The sequence below is a fragment of the Pongo abelii genome, chromosome 11, assembly GCF_028885655.2.
Source record: "Pongo abelii isolate AG06213 chromosome 11, NHGRI_mPonAbe1-v2.0_pri, whole genome shotgun sequence".
Taxonomy (NCBI): domain Eukaryota; kingdom Metazoa; phylum Chordata; class Mammalia; order Primates; family Hominidae; genus Pongo; species Pongo abelii.
The window spans coordinates 97,646,097-97,663,454 of record NC_071996.2 but is presented as its reverse complement, the minus strand read 5'-3'; the positions used below and the strand labels follow the sequence as shown (position 1 = coordinate 97,663,454).

At 36.2% G+C, this 17,358-nt stretch overlaps 1 non-coding gene across 1 annotated transcript; it reads left to right on the top strand.

Annotated features, from left to right (window-relative positions):
• Window positions 1-5,998: 5,998 nt before the first annotated feature.
• LOC112132472 (small nucleolar RNA SNORD59) lies at window positions 5,999-6,066 on the top strand. Its single transcript, XR_002914238.2, has one exon. It is a non-coding gene; the product is annotated as a small nucleolar RNA SNORD59 (small nucleolar RNA).
• The last annotated feature ends 11,292 nt before the right edge of the window (window positions 6,067-17,358 follow it).

The following is a 17,358-nucleotide window of genomic DNA, read 5'->3' as shown; positions in this document are numbered from 1 at the left end:
GCCAAGTGTCTAGTAACTTTTAAGCTTCTTTTCTTATTTTTTTTTTTACCTAGTGTTGATTGAAATGTATCACATTACAAACCTATGATTCACCTGTGGAACCATTCATACACCTTGCAAATCTTCAGCATGTTTCTGTGACTGAAAGTCTTATTCCAGTGAGCATAAAAATAGTACATTTTTAATCTGATATTTGCCAGAATGCTTCTTTTAAGACCCATTGTATTTGTTCTGGTACACAAATGTTAGTGTTTCTCAACCTAATTCCTTTAGGCTCATAATCACCATTAGTTCCTAAATCATTATATTTAATAGAAAAATACCTGGTTTAAATTGTTTATTATTTTATTTCATTTCTATCAGTATTATATATCAAGGAAATAACTTTTTCAATCAGTAAAAAATTAGTGAGCTCCTGCTATGTGATAATTTGATACTTTTCTCTCCTTTGTTACACATTTTGGAAGCATTTGTTTTTTATTTATTTATTTTTCTTCAAATCCCTGTTATCAGCTATATTAAATTTAACTTAATTTTTGAAATATTAACATTTTCCTGTTTTTTATATCTTGCATTGAAATTCTTCTTTTTCCAAAGATTAACGAATTTAAATCTGTATATGATGTCCTTCAGTTAGATACCATTTGGTAATTCCCCTTATGCAGTTTCAGCATTCTAGGATATGAGTAAATGGTACCTCTCTAAGCAGTGACATATGTGATCATCTATACCTCAGATTCCAAAAGCTCAAACTTACTGCAAATAAATTCTATAAACTGTCACACTTAAAATGGGTTTATCCTCTCTGACCAATCTGGTAGTATGAATTTAGAACATAGTGCAAAGATTAGTTTCAGTGAGAAACCTGAGACCAATTTGGCACAATGTAAAAGGATTTCAAGTTCCTACTTCTTACTGACTAATAACCAACTCTTCTCTGTAAGTGATCAGCCTGGCCAACATGGTGAAACCCCATCTCTACTAAAAATACAAAACTTTGCCAGGCATAGCGGCACACACCTATAATCCCAGCTACTCGGGAGGCTGAGGCAGGAGAATTGCTTGAACCCAGGAGGCGGAGGTTGCAGTGAGTTGAGATCACATCACTACACCCCAGCGTGGGTGACAGAGTGACACTCTCTGTCTCAAAAAAAAAAAAAAAAAAGAAAGACATTAAAACTTAGAATCTTGGTGAAACATTTTGGATTGTTTAAAATCATCTGAAAATTTCAAAATTAACTTGCTTTTTTGGAAAAAGAATGGGTTTTCTTTAAGTATTACATACTTTATCAGTCATGATTTTTAACCAGTTATTCATTGTTAAGGTTTTAAAAAATGTAGTCCTGTCCTTCAGCTTCTCATTTATCACTCTATATAATTTTCTTGAGTGATCATGTCCAGTCCCATGGTTAGGTTGCTTCCTTATGAGGGGCAGTGAGGGAGAATCTGTTTTGCGCCTCTCTCTTAGTTTCTGGTAGCCTAACTGTTCCTTGGCTTGTAGATGGCACTCTCCTGGGGTCTTTAGGGTCTTTACATGATCTTTCTTTTGTGTATGTCTGTCCCTATATCCAAATCCCCTTTTACATTAGGACACTAGTCACATTGGATTAGGACTCATTCTAATGACCTTATTTTATCTTAACTATATAAACAGTTTATTTCCAAATAAAGTAACATTATCAGGTACTAAGGGTGAGAATTTCAACATATATTTTTGTTCAACTCAACCCATAGCAACCTGTCTCTTCAGATTTTGGGATAGTGGTTAGACTTGTGACCTCAGTTCTCTGATGGTTTTAAAAACAGTTATTAACTTTGAGTTTGTCTATATTTTTCTTGTTTTAAGAAAGAAAGGGATGACTTCTGAGTTCTTTATATATTGAAGCTTCCCATGGGCTTCTTAACATTTACATCACGATAATACTCAAGTGTATTTAAGATAGTTCTCTTGACCTTAGGATCAGGTAGCTTCTCACTAACTACCTAAACCTGACTCAAAGATTTCTAAAAAGAACTAATATATTCCAAACAGATGTTGTTATTTTCCCTCAACTCACTTTCAAATCCCCCTTCTTAATTATTTTTCTGCAGTAATTATTCAACAACCAAGATTTCAAGACAGAAACATATAAAACACTTTACACATTTTTCCATCTCTTATCCTTGAGGAGAATGGCTGCAGGTGCAGAAAAAAAGCAATGAACAAATGTATTAAGTAATAGGAATGACTAAAGCAAAGTATACGGCATAGAACAATGAAATGAAAAAGTGAATGACAGATTTGGACATAATGGACATAATTATTTCTTGTACTTAGTGTACTTGGAAAGAATTGTTGGGTGATGAAGATGGTTAACTATTATTGAACGAGGTTACCATGATCTAGTACTGGAGTCAGCAATCCGTGGCCCTACAGCAAATCTTTTCCACTGCTTGTTTTTGTAAATGAAATTGTATTTTAACAAATTACACTCATTGATTTATATATTGTCTATGGCTGCTTTCATGCTACAGCAGCAGGCTTGAGTAGTTGCAATATTAAACTGTATGGCCTATAAAGCCTGCAATGTTTATTATCTGGCTCTTAACAGAAAATTTTGCAAATCTCAGGATTAATCTGTCATGGAAAATTGTTAGAAGTGTTTTTGTTGGCTTTATTTAGTTTTCTTTTAAATTAATAAGAAACATTATTGTAAAGAGGAGATCGGGAAGTATATACAGGATCCTATTTATGGTTTTGACAGAAAATTATGGTTATCATGAAGAAAAATTCTGAAGTAATGGAAAGAAAAGTGAAAGAAAGATGACAGAGGAAGTAATGTAAATATTACTTGCATTAATGAAGTGGATGTAATCTAGAGGACAGAGAAATAGATAGAAACCTTTTCTATTTTCTTGGTCTTTACTAAAGGAAATGAAATGCATTGTGGCAATTTTTGCTTTTTTTGAGAAAAATGTCACTGTATAACATTATGAAAACAATAACAATATGCTTTATAAAGTTAAAGTAATTTGGGGGGGATTGAAAGGTCATTTAGGATTATAAAGATTTGTTACCTGATTCCCATTTTAAAGATACAGGAAGCTAAATATAGATGTAAATGACATAGATATAGATAAATGGAAGAAATGTATGCATAACCATATCTACATAAGCTCAGTATAAATTTTTCTGGTGTAAAGTGTGTGTGGCATGCAATTCACAAACAATAAAATATACAATATTCTTTATTATAACTTATATGTATCCTATTTATTCTCACAGAATGATTTATTTGATTTTTACTGAACTCTTTTAATTATAGCCTAACTGTGGTTATAATTGACAAGTGACGGTACTTCCAACCTTCATATTGGTTGATATTTTCTTTTACATGAGTAATAAGATAAAAGTGAGATGATGAGGATGCATGTCAGAACTCTACCTCTTTTTTAATGATTTGAGCAATTTCTTGTCTGAATCTGATAATAATTCTTGAAATATGGAAGAATATATCCTCATTTTTTGAAAAATTCATAATGTAGCAGCAATAAACATGACACATTTTTAAGTTTGAACTGAAATGTATTTTTCAAATCTTACTTTGTCTAGGCGATTAGTAAAACAAATATTACTTTGTCTAGGCAATTAGTAAAACAATAAATCAAACCCTGATTTACAGTGCTTGTTTATTTCTATGGAAATATACTTCTATCGTGGCCAGGTTTTGGCTGCCAATATGATGGCATTGAATACCGAGATGGAAGATGTGTGCCATTATATATCATTTAGCATTTTCACTATCAAGATATAAAAGATCTAATAGTGTTAAGACCATAAAAAATAGCAAAATTTAGCAACATGATTAAAAAGTAGCAAGTTTAAGTATTTTTTTATGTAACTTATTTAATTGTAAACCTGTGTAATTTAATTTTTAATGATTATTTTTAGAAATTGTCTTGCAAACTTCTGAAAAGTTTAAAATCAGCTCCTTTAAGGCAGAAAAAGGTGGCTTCAGCATACCCCTGAACAAAGATAGACATAAATTTAAATTCTTATTTCTCAGATATTTAGGTTAATATTTTTTAATTCATGTACTAGAATTATTTAAATGATTGAAGCTCTTATTGAAAATTCAGGCCAGGCGTGGTGGCTCACGCCTGTAATCCCAGCACTTTGGAAGGCTGAGGCGGGTGGATAATGAGGTCAGGAGGTCAAGACCATCCTGGCTAACATGGTGAAAACCCATCTTTACTAAAAATACAAAAAATTAGCCAGGTGTGGTGTCACGTGCGTGTAGTCCCAGCTACTTTGGGAGGCTGAGGCAGGAGGATCACTTGAATCTGGGGTGGTGGGGGAGGTTTCAGTGAGCCGAGATTATACCAGCGGACTCCAGCCTGGGCAACAGAGCGAGACTCCATCTAAAAAAAAAAAATCAGAGTCCTAGGTTGAATCAAATATAGATTGGTATAAACTATTTGACAAGTCCTTTAATTTCCTGGATCTTAGTTGACTCTTCATTTAAAAAAACAAAACAAAACAAAACATTGGATTAGATAGCTAGATTAGGTGATTTTTTTTGTTCCTTGCTTTATTTCTTTTTCTTGTTGATAGCCTTCATTTGGCTGGCTCTACTTAAATACATTTTGATATAAAATCATGCATTTTGAGGGAATTAGATTTTGTTATGTGTTAACCTTGGACAAAAATATATCTCCCATTTAACACAATCCTGGTTATAGATTTAAAGTTAGTTCTGCTAATGTTTCATATTAGTGATTTAAAAGACCATAAATCCACATTTCATTTCTTTCTTAACCCAGTGGAATATAGGTAGATGTGATCTCTGAATTGGTTCAAATCTTAGCTTTTTCTTATGCTCAATAAAATTTGTGGTGCAAGTCATTCTTTTTACTTCCCTATTGCATGAAATCAAGAAAGAGCAGAATTTACAACTCACTGAACTAAGAGAATAAAATGAATTTCCCTCAAATGATTATTTTTCAACAAAAATTAACACTTGACGTGTGAGAAGAAAGACAAAGTTCAAAACACTCCAAACTTCACTTCATTTGTATTTTACATGTTTAAAAAAAAGACTTTATTATCATTATTATTTGTACTGGTGTTAAGCTAGGAGAAAAAGTTCTGTGAGTCTTCTATTATAAGCTCTCTCCTCAAATGACTACATGAATATTAATACATGCTTCATTAGTACTTTCACGTTATGGATTCTAGTGCTTCTCATGTTACTTGACAACATTAGAAATAATCACTACTGCATATTTTTTGTCTGATAATTACTTTGTAAAACATAAGAAGTTAATTTATTTTAGATGTAGACAGTAATGGATGTAATAAATATATGACGATTTGTTACAATTTTTTATATGCTTTGAGGAATTGTAACATTTTCTGGTTGAATTTGGCCAACTTCACAAATTAAGGTGATGATTCAAGTGAATTTGGCATAGTACTCATTATATAAACCAGGAATAAAAATAGAAGCTGTCTTGAAACTAAATTTTAATGACTCTTAAATTATAATTTGTTTAGTCTCATTTTGTTTCATTTCCTTTTTGTTGTCTGATTTTGTTTGGTTTTCTTCTACAGAGATGCTGAATACACAAATTATACAAAAATATTCTTTTTGTTGTTGTTGTTTTGTTTTTGTTTTTGTTTTTTTTGAGATAGAGTCTCTCTCTGTCAACCAGACTGGCGTGATCTCAGCTCACTGTAACCCTCCACCTCCTGAGTTCAAGCAATTCTCCTCCTCAGCCTTACATGCAGCTGGGATTACAGGTGCCCGCCACCACGCCTGGCTAATTTTTGTATTTTTTAGTAGAGACTGGGTTTCGCCATGTTGGCTAGGCTGGTCTCCTGACCTCAGGTAATCCTCCCGCCATGGCCTCCCAAACTGCTGGGATTACAGGGGTGAGCCACCGCACCCCACCAAAAATATTCTTTATATGTCTTTATCAATATAAAATAAATTAACATCCTAAAACCAGCGGAAAGCCTAACTGATTAGTAGCTTCTGACCTTTGTTCTGAGTTTGCTGAAGCTAGATGCCATTCCAGATAAGAACCAAAAATAAATAAATAAATAAATAAAAAGAAAAACAGCAGAAAGTTTTCTTTTAACATTTGAATTTTGTTTAAGGGGAATGTTTTAATATGGTGACACTAAATTGCCTATGGTTGAGAGAAAAAAATTCAAAGCTTCTAATTATTCAAATCACTGTCTTCATGGATAATTAAGTTAAACTACCTAATAAGAAATCATGAGAATTCAAAGGTGTATGTTTAAAAAACAGGGCTTTTAAAAAATGTAGAAAACTTTAGAGCTACTCTGTGTCTGATCTTATGAATGGCTGAAATAATTAACCATATAATTCTATAACCCTAATTAACCATGATTTATAGAAAATCAATAAAAGCTCACCTTCCCAAACTATTTTATGAATGCAATTGAAGTAATACCATTACAACTTTATCTGTGATAAAGCTATTTATATCTTTAGGAGAAAGTAATTAAGGATGGAAAATAAATCCACTATTAGTCATTATTTTCTCATTGAAGAGTTATTACCTTGAGAAGAAGGTATAAATTACAAGACATTGTGAAAATCATTTAAAAAACAATAGATAAACATTGAGTCTGGAAATTAAACCATAAGCTAATTTAGACAAAACATTTGTCGTTTACTCACTGCACACATATTCATCGAGCACTCCTCTGGGTGATAAGAATAAAAAAATGCATGCTTTCATGAAGCTTACATTCTAATGGGAATGACAGAAAAAAGTAATTAAGCAAAATATGTAGAATATTGAAAGACATCAAAAGCAATAATTCTTTACGAAATGAAATGGATATTGCTGAAGATAAGGCTCATTTTTTCTTAAGACCATATAGTAACATATGTTGTAATTATAACTCCTCTATGTTTTTCAGATATAAGTCACTGTTTCTTAAGATTGCTTGTTTAGTCTTACCTTACTCCAGGTCAAACTCAGCTATAAATTTTTCTCTTTACAGGTGTAGGTAATGCAATGCCCAACGTGAGGCAAGATGGTTAAGTGGTCAAGAACATGAGCTTTTGATTCTGAGTAAACTGTGTTGAATCCCAAATCTTTTTCTCTTTCAGATCAATTTATTTATTCCATCAGTTTTTATTTATTCCTCTGTAGCATCATAAGAATAACAACTATTAGAGTCTTGTGAAAATTAAATCAGATGATGTATGTGTGTAAGGCATTTCGTGTAGAGAAATGCCATATAAGTACTTAATATTTCTTTTATTATTGTTATTTTTTACAACTAATGCCTGTTTGTTTCTGAAACCAGTGCCCTCTCAGGAATTCTACTAATGTATATCAAAAATCTTGGAAGAACTAGATTTCTTGCTATTTCTATAAACAATTAAATAGTTTCTCTCCTTAAGATGTAATATAAAAGCTATGGCATAAATTAGTTTTTAACAGTTCATATCACTCTAATATCTGAGGAAAAGCTTGATTATGATTTATTTTGTTAAGATTTATATTTATGGTAAGATTTTGCCATGTAAGTTTAAAAATAACTTGTTAAAACTGGTAATATTTAGTTGTTCAATCAATTATATACTTGTAAAACATAATGAATACCCAATTTAGAAGAAAATGTTAACATCCAGAAACTTACGGTTGTAGGTAATAAAATAAAACTTATAAACCCAGATAATTACTTTGTTATACATATCTGTGATATGATGACCAATTAAATACAGTAATACCCTAAAATATATTAGAATGTGTATGAAGAAGTTGGAACAAAAATATATTTTCTTTTTTTAATTATTATTATACTTTAAGTTTTAGGGTACATGTACACAATGCGCAGGTTAGTTACATATGTATACATGTGCCATGCTGGTGTGCTGCACCCATTAACTCGCCATTTTGCATTAGGTATATCTCCTAATGCTATCCCTCCCCCCTCCCCCTACCCCACAACAGTCCCCAGAGTGTGATGTTCCCCTTCCTGTGTCCATGTGTTCTCATTGTTCAATTCCCACCTATGAGTGAGAACATGCGGTGTTTGGTTTTTTGTCCTTGCGATAGTTTACCGAGAATGATGATTTCCAGCTTCATCCACGTCCCTACAAAGGACATGAACTCATCCTTTTTTATGGCTGCATAGTATTCCATGGGGTATATGTGCCACATTTTCTTAATCCAGTCTATCATTGTTGGACATTTGGGTTGGTTCCAAGTCTTTGCTATTGTGAATAGTGCTGCAATAAACATGCGTATGCATGGGTCTTTATAGCAGCATGATTTATAGTCCTTTGGGTATATACCCAGTAATGGGATGACTGGGTCAAATGGTATTTCTAGTTCTAGATCCCTGAGGAATTGCCACACTGACTTCCACAATGGTTGAACTAGTTTACAGTCCCACCAACAGTGTAAAAGTGTTCCTGTTTCTCCACATCCTCTCCAGCACCTGTTGTTTCCTGACTTTTTAATGATTGCCATTCTAACTGGTGTGAGATGGTATCTCATTGTGGTTTTGATTTGCATTTCTCTGATGGCCAGTGATGATGAGCATTTTTTCATATGTCTTTTGGCTGCATAAATGTCTTCTTTTGAGAAGTGTCTGTTCATGTCCTTTGCCCACTTTTTGATGGGGTTGTTTTTTTCTTGTAAATTTGTTGGAGTTCATTGTAGATTCTGGATATTAGCCCTTTGTCAGATGAGTAGGTTGTGAAAATTTTCTGCAATTTTGTAGGTTGCCTGTTCATTCTGATGGTAGTTTCTTTCACTGTGCAGAAGCTCTTGAGTTTAATTAGATCCCATTTGTCAATTTTGGCTTTTGTTGCCATTGCTTTTGGTGTTTTAGACATGAAGTCCTTGCCCATGCCTATGTCCTGAATGGTAATGCCTAGGTTTTCTTCTAGGGTTTTTATGGTTTTAGGTCTAACGTTTAAGTCTTTAATCCATCTTGAATTAATTTTTGTATAAGGTGTAAGGAAGGGTTCCAGTTTCAGCTTTCTATATATGGCTAGCCAGTTTTCCCAGCACCATTTATTAAATAGGGAATCCTTTCCCCATTGCTTGTTTTTCTCAGGTTTGTCAAAGATCAGATAGTTGTAGATATGTGGCATTATTTCTGATGGCTCCGTTCTGTTCCATTGATCTATATCTCTGTTTTGGTACCAGTACCATGCTGTTTTGGTTACTGTAGGCTTGTAGTATAGTTTGAAGTCAGGTAGTGTGATGCCTCCAGCTTTGTTCTTTTGGCTTAGGATTGACTTGGTGATGCGGGCTCTTTTTTGGTTCCCTATGAACTTTAAAGTAGTTTTTTCCAATTCTGTGAAGAAAGTCATTGGTAGCTTGATGGGGATGGCATTGAATCTATAAATTACCTTGGGCAGTATGGCCATTTTCACAATATTGATTCTTCCTACCCATGAGCATGGAATGTTCTTCCATTTGTTTGTATCCTCTTTTATTTCCTTGAGCAGTGGTTTGTAGTTCTCCTTGAAGAGGTCCTTCACATCCCTTGTAAGTTGGATTCCTAGGTATTTTATTCTCTTTGAAGCAATTGTGAATGGGAGTTCACTCATGATTTGGCTCTCTGTTTGTCTGTTATTGGTGTATAAGAATGCTTGTGATTTTTGTACATTGATTTTGTATCCTGAGACTTTGCTGAAGTTACTTATCAGCTTGAGGAGATTTTGGGCTGAGACAATCGGGTTTTCTAGATATACAATCATGTCATCTGCAAACAGGGACAATTTGACTTCCTCTTTTCATAATTGAATACCCTTTATTTCCTTCTCCTGCCTAATTGCCCTGGCCAGAACTTCCAACACTATGTTGAATAGGAGTGGTGAGAGAGGGCATCCCTGTCTTGTGCCAGTTTTCAAAGGGAATGCTTCCAGTTTTTGCCCATTCAGTATGATATTGGCTGTGGGTTTGTCATAGATAGCTCTTATTATTTTGAGATACATCCCATCAATACCTAATTTATTGAGAGTTTTTAGCATGAAGGGTTGTCAAATTTTGTCAAAGGCCTTTTCTGCTTCTATTGAGATAATCATGTGGTTTTTGTCTTTGGTTCTGTTTATATGCTGGATTACATTTATTGATTTGCATATGTTGAACCAGCCTTGCATCCCAGGGATGAAGCCCACTTGATCATGGTGGATAAGCTTTTTGATGTGCTGCTGGATTCGGTTTGCCAGTATTGAGGATTTTTGCATCAATGTTCATCAAGGATATTGGTCTAAAATTCTCTTTTTTGGTTGTGTCTCTGCCCGGCTTTGGTATCAGGATGATGCCAGCCTCATAAAATGAGTTAGGGAGGATTCCCTCTTTTTCTATTGATTGGAATAGTTTCAGAAGGAATGGTACCAGTTCCTCCTCGTACCTCTGGTAGAATTCGGCTGTGAATCCATCTGGTCCTGGACTTTTTTTGGTTGGTAAGCTATTGATTATTGCCACAATTTCAGCTCCTGTTATCGGTCTATTCAGAGATTCAACTTCTTCCTGGTTTAGTGTTGGGAGAGTGTGTGTGTTGAGGAATTTATCCATTTCTTCTAGATTTTCTAGTTTATTTGCATAGAGGTGTTTGTAGTAGTCTCTGATGGCAGTTTGTATTTCTGTGGGATTGGTGGTGATATCCCCTTTATAATTTTTTATTGCGTCTATTTGATTCTTCTCTCTTTTTTTCTTTATTAGTCTTGCTAGCAGTCTATCAATTTTGTTGATCCTTTCAGAAAACCAGCTCCTGTATTCTTTAATTTTTTGAAGGGTTTTTTTTTCTCTATTTCCTTCAGTTCTGCTTTGATTTTAGTTATTTCTTGCCTTCTGCTCGCTTTTGAATGTGTTTGCTCTTGCTTTTCTAGTTCTTTTAATTGTGATGTTAGGGTGTCAATTTTGGATCTTTCCTGCCTTCTCTTGTGGGCATTTAGTGCTATAAATTTCCCTGTAGACACTTCTTTGAATGTGTCCCAGAGATTCTGGTATGTTGTGTCTTTGTTCTCCCACCTGAATCTGTGCTTTTCCTACCAGGCTTAGGAAACGGCGCACCAGGAGATTATATTCCGCACCTGACTCGGAGGGTCTTATACCCACGGAGTCTCGCTGATTGCTAGCACAGCAGTCTGAGATCAAACTGCAAGGCAGCAGTGAGGCTGGGGGAGGGGAGCCTGCCATTGCCTAGGCTCCCTTAGGTAAACAAAGCAGCCAGGAAGCTCAAACTGGGTGGAGCCCACCACAGCTCAAGGAGGCCTGCCTGCCTCTGTAGGCTCCACCTCTGGCGGCAGGGCACAGACAAACAAAAAGATAGCAGTAACCTCTGCAAACTGAAATATCCCTGTCTGACAGCTTTGAGGAGAGCAGTGGTTTTCCTAGCACGCAGCTGGAGATCTGAGAATGGGCAGACTGCCTCCTCAAGTGGGTCCCTGACCCCTGACCCCTGAGTAGCCTAACTGGGAGGCACCCCCCAGTGGGGGAAGACTGACACCTCACAGGGCCAGGTACTCCTCTGAGACAAAACTTCCAGAGGAAGGATCAGACAGCAGCATTCGCGAATCACAAAAATCCGTGGTTCTGCAGACACCGCTGCTGACACCCAGGCAAACAGGGTCTGGAGTGGACCTCTAGCAAACTCCAACAGACCTGCAGCTGAGGGTCCTGTCTGTTAGAAGGAAAACTAACAAACAGAAAGGACATCCACACCAAAAACCCATCTGTATATCACCATCATCAAAGACCAAAAGTAGATAAAACCACAAAGATGGGGAAAAAACAGAGCAGAAAAACTGGAAACTCTAAAAAGCAGAGCGTCTCTCCTCTTCCAAAGGAACGCAGTTCCTCACCAGCAACGGAACAAAGCTGGACAGAGAATGACTTTGACAAGTTGAGAGAAGAAGGCTTCAGATGATCAAACTACTCCGAGCTACAGGAGGAAATTCAAACCAAAGGCAAAGAAGTTGAAAACTTTGAAAAAACTTTAGATGAATGTATAACTAGAATAACCAATACAGAGAAGTGCTTAAAGGAGCTGATGGAGCTGAAAACCAAGGCTCGAGACCTACATGAAGAATGCAGAAGCCTCAGGAGCCGATGTGATCAACTGGAAGAAAGGGTATCAGTGACGGAAGATGAAATGAATGAAATGAAGTGAGAAGGGAAGTTTAGAGAAAAAAGAATAAAAAGAAATGAACAAAGCCTCCAAGAAATATGGGACTATGTGAAAAGACCAAATCTGCGTCTGATTGGTATACCTGAAAGTGACGGGGAGAATGGAACCAAGTTGGAAAACACTCTGCAGGATATTATCCAGGAGAACTTCCCCAATCTAGCAAGGCAGGCCAACATTCAGATTCAGGAAATACAGAGAATGCCACAAAGATACTCCTCGAGAAGAGCAACTCCAAGACACATAATTGTCAGATTCACCAAAGTTGAAATGAAGGAAAAAATGTTAAGGGCAGCCAGAGAGAAAGGTCGGGTTACCATCAAAGGGAAGCCCATCAGACTAACAGCTGTTCTCTCGGCAGAAACCCTACAAGCCAGAAGAGAGTGGGGGCCAATATTCAACATTCTTAAAGAAAAGAATTTTCAACCCAGAATTTCATATCCAGCCAAACTAAGCTTCATAAGTGAAGGAGAAATAAAATCCTTTACAGACAAGCAAATGCTGAGAGATTTTGTCACCACCAGGCCTGCCCTAAAAGAGCTCCTGAAGGAAGCGCTAAACATGGAAAGGCACAACCGGTACCAGCCTCTACAAAATCATGCCAAAATGTAAAGACCATCAAGACTAGGAAGAAACCGCATCAACTAACGAGCAAAATAACCAGCTAACATCATAATGACAGGATCAAATTCACACATAACAATATTAACTTTAAATGTAAATGGACTAAATGCTCCAATTAAAAGACACAGACTGGCAAATTGGATAAAGAGTCAAGACCCATCAGTGTGCTGTATTCAGGAAACCCATCTCACGTGCAGAGACACACATAGGCTCAAAATAAAAGGATGGAGGAAGATCTACCAAGCAAATGGAAAACAAAAACAGGCAGGGGTTGCAATCCTAGTTTCTGATAAAACAGACTTTAAACCAACAAAGATCAAAAGAGACAAAGTAGGCCATTACATAATGGTAAAGGGATCAATTCAACAAGAAGAGCTAACTATCCTAAATATATATGCACCCAATACAGGAGCACCCAGATTCATAAAGCAAGTCCTGAGTGACCTACAAAGAGACTTAGACTCCCACACAATAATAATGGGAGATTTTAACACCCCACTGTCAACATTAGACAGATCAACAAGACAGAAAGTTAACAAGGATACCCAGGAATTGAACTGAGCTCTGCACCAAGCAGACCTAATAGACATCTACAGAACTCTCCACCCCAAATCAACAGAATATACATTTTTTTCAGCACCACACCACACCTATTCCAAAATTGACTGATAGTTGGAAGTAAAGCTCTCCTCAGCAATTGTAAAAGAACAGAAATTATAACAAACTGTCTCTCAGACCACAGTGCAATCAAACTAGAACTCAGGATTAAGAAACTCACTCAAAACCGCTCAACTACATGTAAACTGAACAACCTGCTCCTGAATGACTACTGGGTACATAACGAAATGAAGGCAGAAATAAAGATGTTCTTTGAAACCAACGAGAACAAAGACACAAAAATATATTTTCAAGGACAGCAAAGCCAAGCATAATATTTCTGTAAGTTAAAGCAGATTTTTTTCATAAAATTTTATAATAGGTAATGGTTATATCAAGTTAGTAATTAAAGTTTTCATTAAAAATATTTGAAAATTGAAACTATGCTTGAAATACTTATTTAAAAAATATTTCAGGGTATATATAAGCAACAATGCAAAGATCTCTGGTTTAGTCCCTGAAGTTTTGGGTTATTATTTATTTATCAAGTTAAAAATGGTTAGCAATAGGCCTGAAATCCATTCTGTCCTTTTATCAAGAATAGAACTTTGTATCAGTGATGAGAAAGAACAGTAATTTGTACAAAAGAAGTTTAATATAAAGAAACATTAATAATAGAAATTAACTACTAATAGGTAAAGAAAATTCTGAAGAATAAAAATAAGTTGAGTAAAATGGACATTGTACTTGCAAAATCTTAAACCCTTCAATTTATTGAAAGAAAATTGTTAATGATAAGTTGTTCTGAAAGCAAGCTTCTATTTACCTTTCAGAGCTGGATTTCTCTATAGGCCTATAGACACATATAACAAAAGAAATTTCTTCCAGTCACTTCTTCTGAATGTGTGCTTATAAACTCCTTTTTTTGTGTTAAACTTTTTCATTTACTGAAAGAAAACTGTTAAGGTTGAGCCATCTGTGAGTAAGCTTCTATTTACTTTTCAAGGCTGAGTATCTCTATGGAGACAGAATCATATGGGAAAAGAAACTTCTTCCAATAATTTATTAATGTGTGCTTACAAATCCCTTTTCCTGTTAAACTCTCCCATTCACTGGTAGAAAACAGTGAACAGGTACTACTTGTATGATTGAGATAGAGCACCCAAAGGAAAAAAAAAAATGTAAAGAAGCACCCCCCACCTCAAACATGGAAATAATATCGGTGAAGGTTACAGTGTTCATGGTATATTGAATATTAAAAGTTTACTACTGTGGCCAGGCGTGGTAGCTCATGCTTGTAATCCCAGCACTTTGGGAGGCCAGGCCGGGTGGATCACGAGGTCAGTAGTTCGAGGCCAGCCTGGCCAGCATGGTGAAACACCATCTCTACTAAAAATACAAAAATTAGCTGGGCATGGTGGCGTGTGCCTATAATCCCAGCTACTCAGGAGGCTGAGGCAGGAGAATAGCTTGACCTCGGGAGGTGGAGGTTGCAGTGAGCCGAGATCATGCCACTGCACGCCAAGAGTTTACTATTATATTATGAGCTAGGGATGATAAGCAGGGCACTACACTCTCAGGTGCATGCACAACTCACTGGGAAAACACTGGGGTACCTGCGAGACTCACTGGATGTCAAGACAAGCCACTCACTGAGATGACACTGAGCTCCCTGGGAAGAAGCTGAGGTGGTTCACTAAGCTTTCTGAAGATAAGCATTATCATGTGCCCTACGTGCTGCTGGACTGGCATGTGCAGGAAGAGGACACCAAAGCATCTGCTCTGTTGATGTCCTAGTGAATGCCAAATAACTACCACAATCTGGTTTTTCTAGTAACCTCTAGTTTAGAACCTTGTTTCAATCTACAAACCTCCTGCTCCCTGCCATGAATCTAGAGATTGTTACGTATCTGTAGCTTCTGGGTCTGACCAACCCTGCAGAGTAGATTCTGTGTCCACTAATTCAGACATTCTTCAGATAGAGTAAGTGGATAGCAGAGAGGGAAGCAATAGAGAAGGAAAGAGTACCCTATTCTTTTTGAGCCAAGGTGAGAATATTGAAAGAAGAGAAGGATTCTCCCCTAAAATATAAATAGTCACATTAGGTTATGAATTTATTGCTTTACTATTATTGGGTTGCATTTCAAAGAAGCAGAAGAATATATGCAAAAATACAATTGCTCCCCTAAATGTACTAAAGATTTTAATTTCACTGTAAAATAAAAAAAATTAATTAAAATTTCAAATACAGAACTTAGCAGCTGATGAGAAATAATTCTCCATGTTCTCTCACATTTCTGTACCTCTTTTGAACAGGGTTATTCCAGGTTTTGCTCAGGACTTTTTTTTTATGAATGTTTATAGAGCAAACAGCTTTGGAAGACAGAAATAGCATCTCCCTTAAGAGCAGAAGGCAGATTTATGGTCTTCAAAAATAATAAAAATAATGTCTGCCTCCAGAGGAGAAGCTGAACAAGTTTTCTAACAGCTTAATCTAATATCAGATACTTCTTCAGCTAGGGCACACATCTACTGTGTGCCCACCATCCACATAGAACGTTCTGCATCTGCTTTGGAACTTTGACTGTCAAAGGTAACTGAGGTGAACATAAAGCTCATACTTCTTGCCATGTCATGAATAATAAAATCCATTATTTCTTAAGCAAGAGGCTCTGTTCTCTGCCAGAATTTATAAACCCTTGGAAGGCTAGCTCCTTAGCTTATATGTGAGGTAAAACTCCATACCCTCACAGTTCTTGAGAGTAGCAGACAACAAATAATAACTAGATTGGTTAAAAGCACTATTTGAGATGAATTAACAACAAACTGTGAGAGTAATAGTTTATAATAAAGTCAATTTGAGACAGAGAGCAATGTTGATATTTTGAAATGAGTGGACAATTACAGCAACTTCTAAAAGATAAAAAAATTAAGAGTGATATTTTCCTCTACCTCTCCAAAGAATCTATAATAAGGCCTGGTGAAATATGTGTAGAATATTTTCAAAGGAATACTGTATTAGATTTGTATTGTTGTATAACAAATCATCACAGATCAAGTGACTTAAAATAAATACTTAGGCCGGACGCTGTGGCTCACGCCTGTAATCCCAGCACTTTGGGAGGCCAAGGCAGGCGGATCACGAGGTCAGGAGATTGAGACCATCCTAGCTAATATGGTGAAATTCCGTTTCTACTAAAAATACAAAAAAATTAGCCAGGCGTGGTGGCGGGCGCCTGTAGCCCCAGCTACTCGGGAGGCTGAGGCAGGGGAATGGTGTGAACCCAGGAGGTGGAGCTTACAGTGAGCCGAGATCGCGACACTGCACTCTAGCCTGGGCGACAGAGCGAGACTCCGTCTCAAAAAAAATAAAAATAAAAAATTAAATAAATAAATAAATAAATAAGTAAATAAATAAATAAAGATATTACTTATTTCACAGTTACAATCAGTCCCTAGTCCAGGCACAGGTGGTCTGAGTTCCCTGCTTAGGGTATCACAAGGTTGCAATCAAGGTGATTGTAGGCAGGGCTGAAGCTTGGAGTCATCTTCCAAGCTCATTCATGTTGTTGGCAGGATTCAGTTCCTTGTACTTGTATGACTGAAGTCTCTACTTCCTTGCTGACTGGAAGCTGCTGTTTGATCCTAGAGTCCCACGACTTACTTCAAAGCCAGCAGCAGAATCTCTTTCTTCAAAAAGAGTCTAGTTCGTGTTCTAAAGACTTTCAATAGATTAAGTTAGGCCCACATAAAGTAATCCTCATTTTGATTAACACAAAATGAACTGATTTGCAATGTTAATTACATCTAAAAAATTCCCTCACCTTAGTCATATAAGGTGACCTAATCACTGGAAAGACCATCTATCATATTCACAGGTCCTGCCTACCCTCAAGGGGAGGGGATTCTACACAGAATGCACACCCAGGTACATTAGAATTCTGCCTTTCCGGACATGTTAA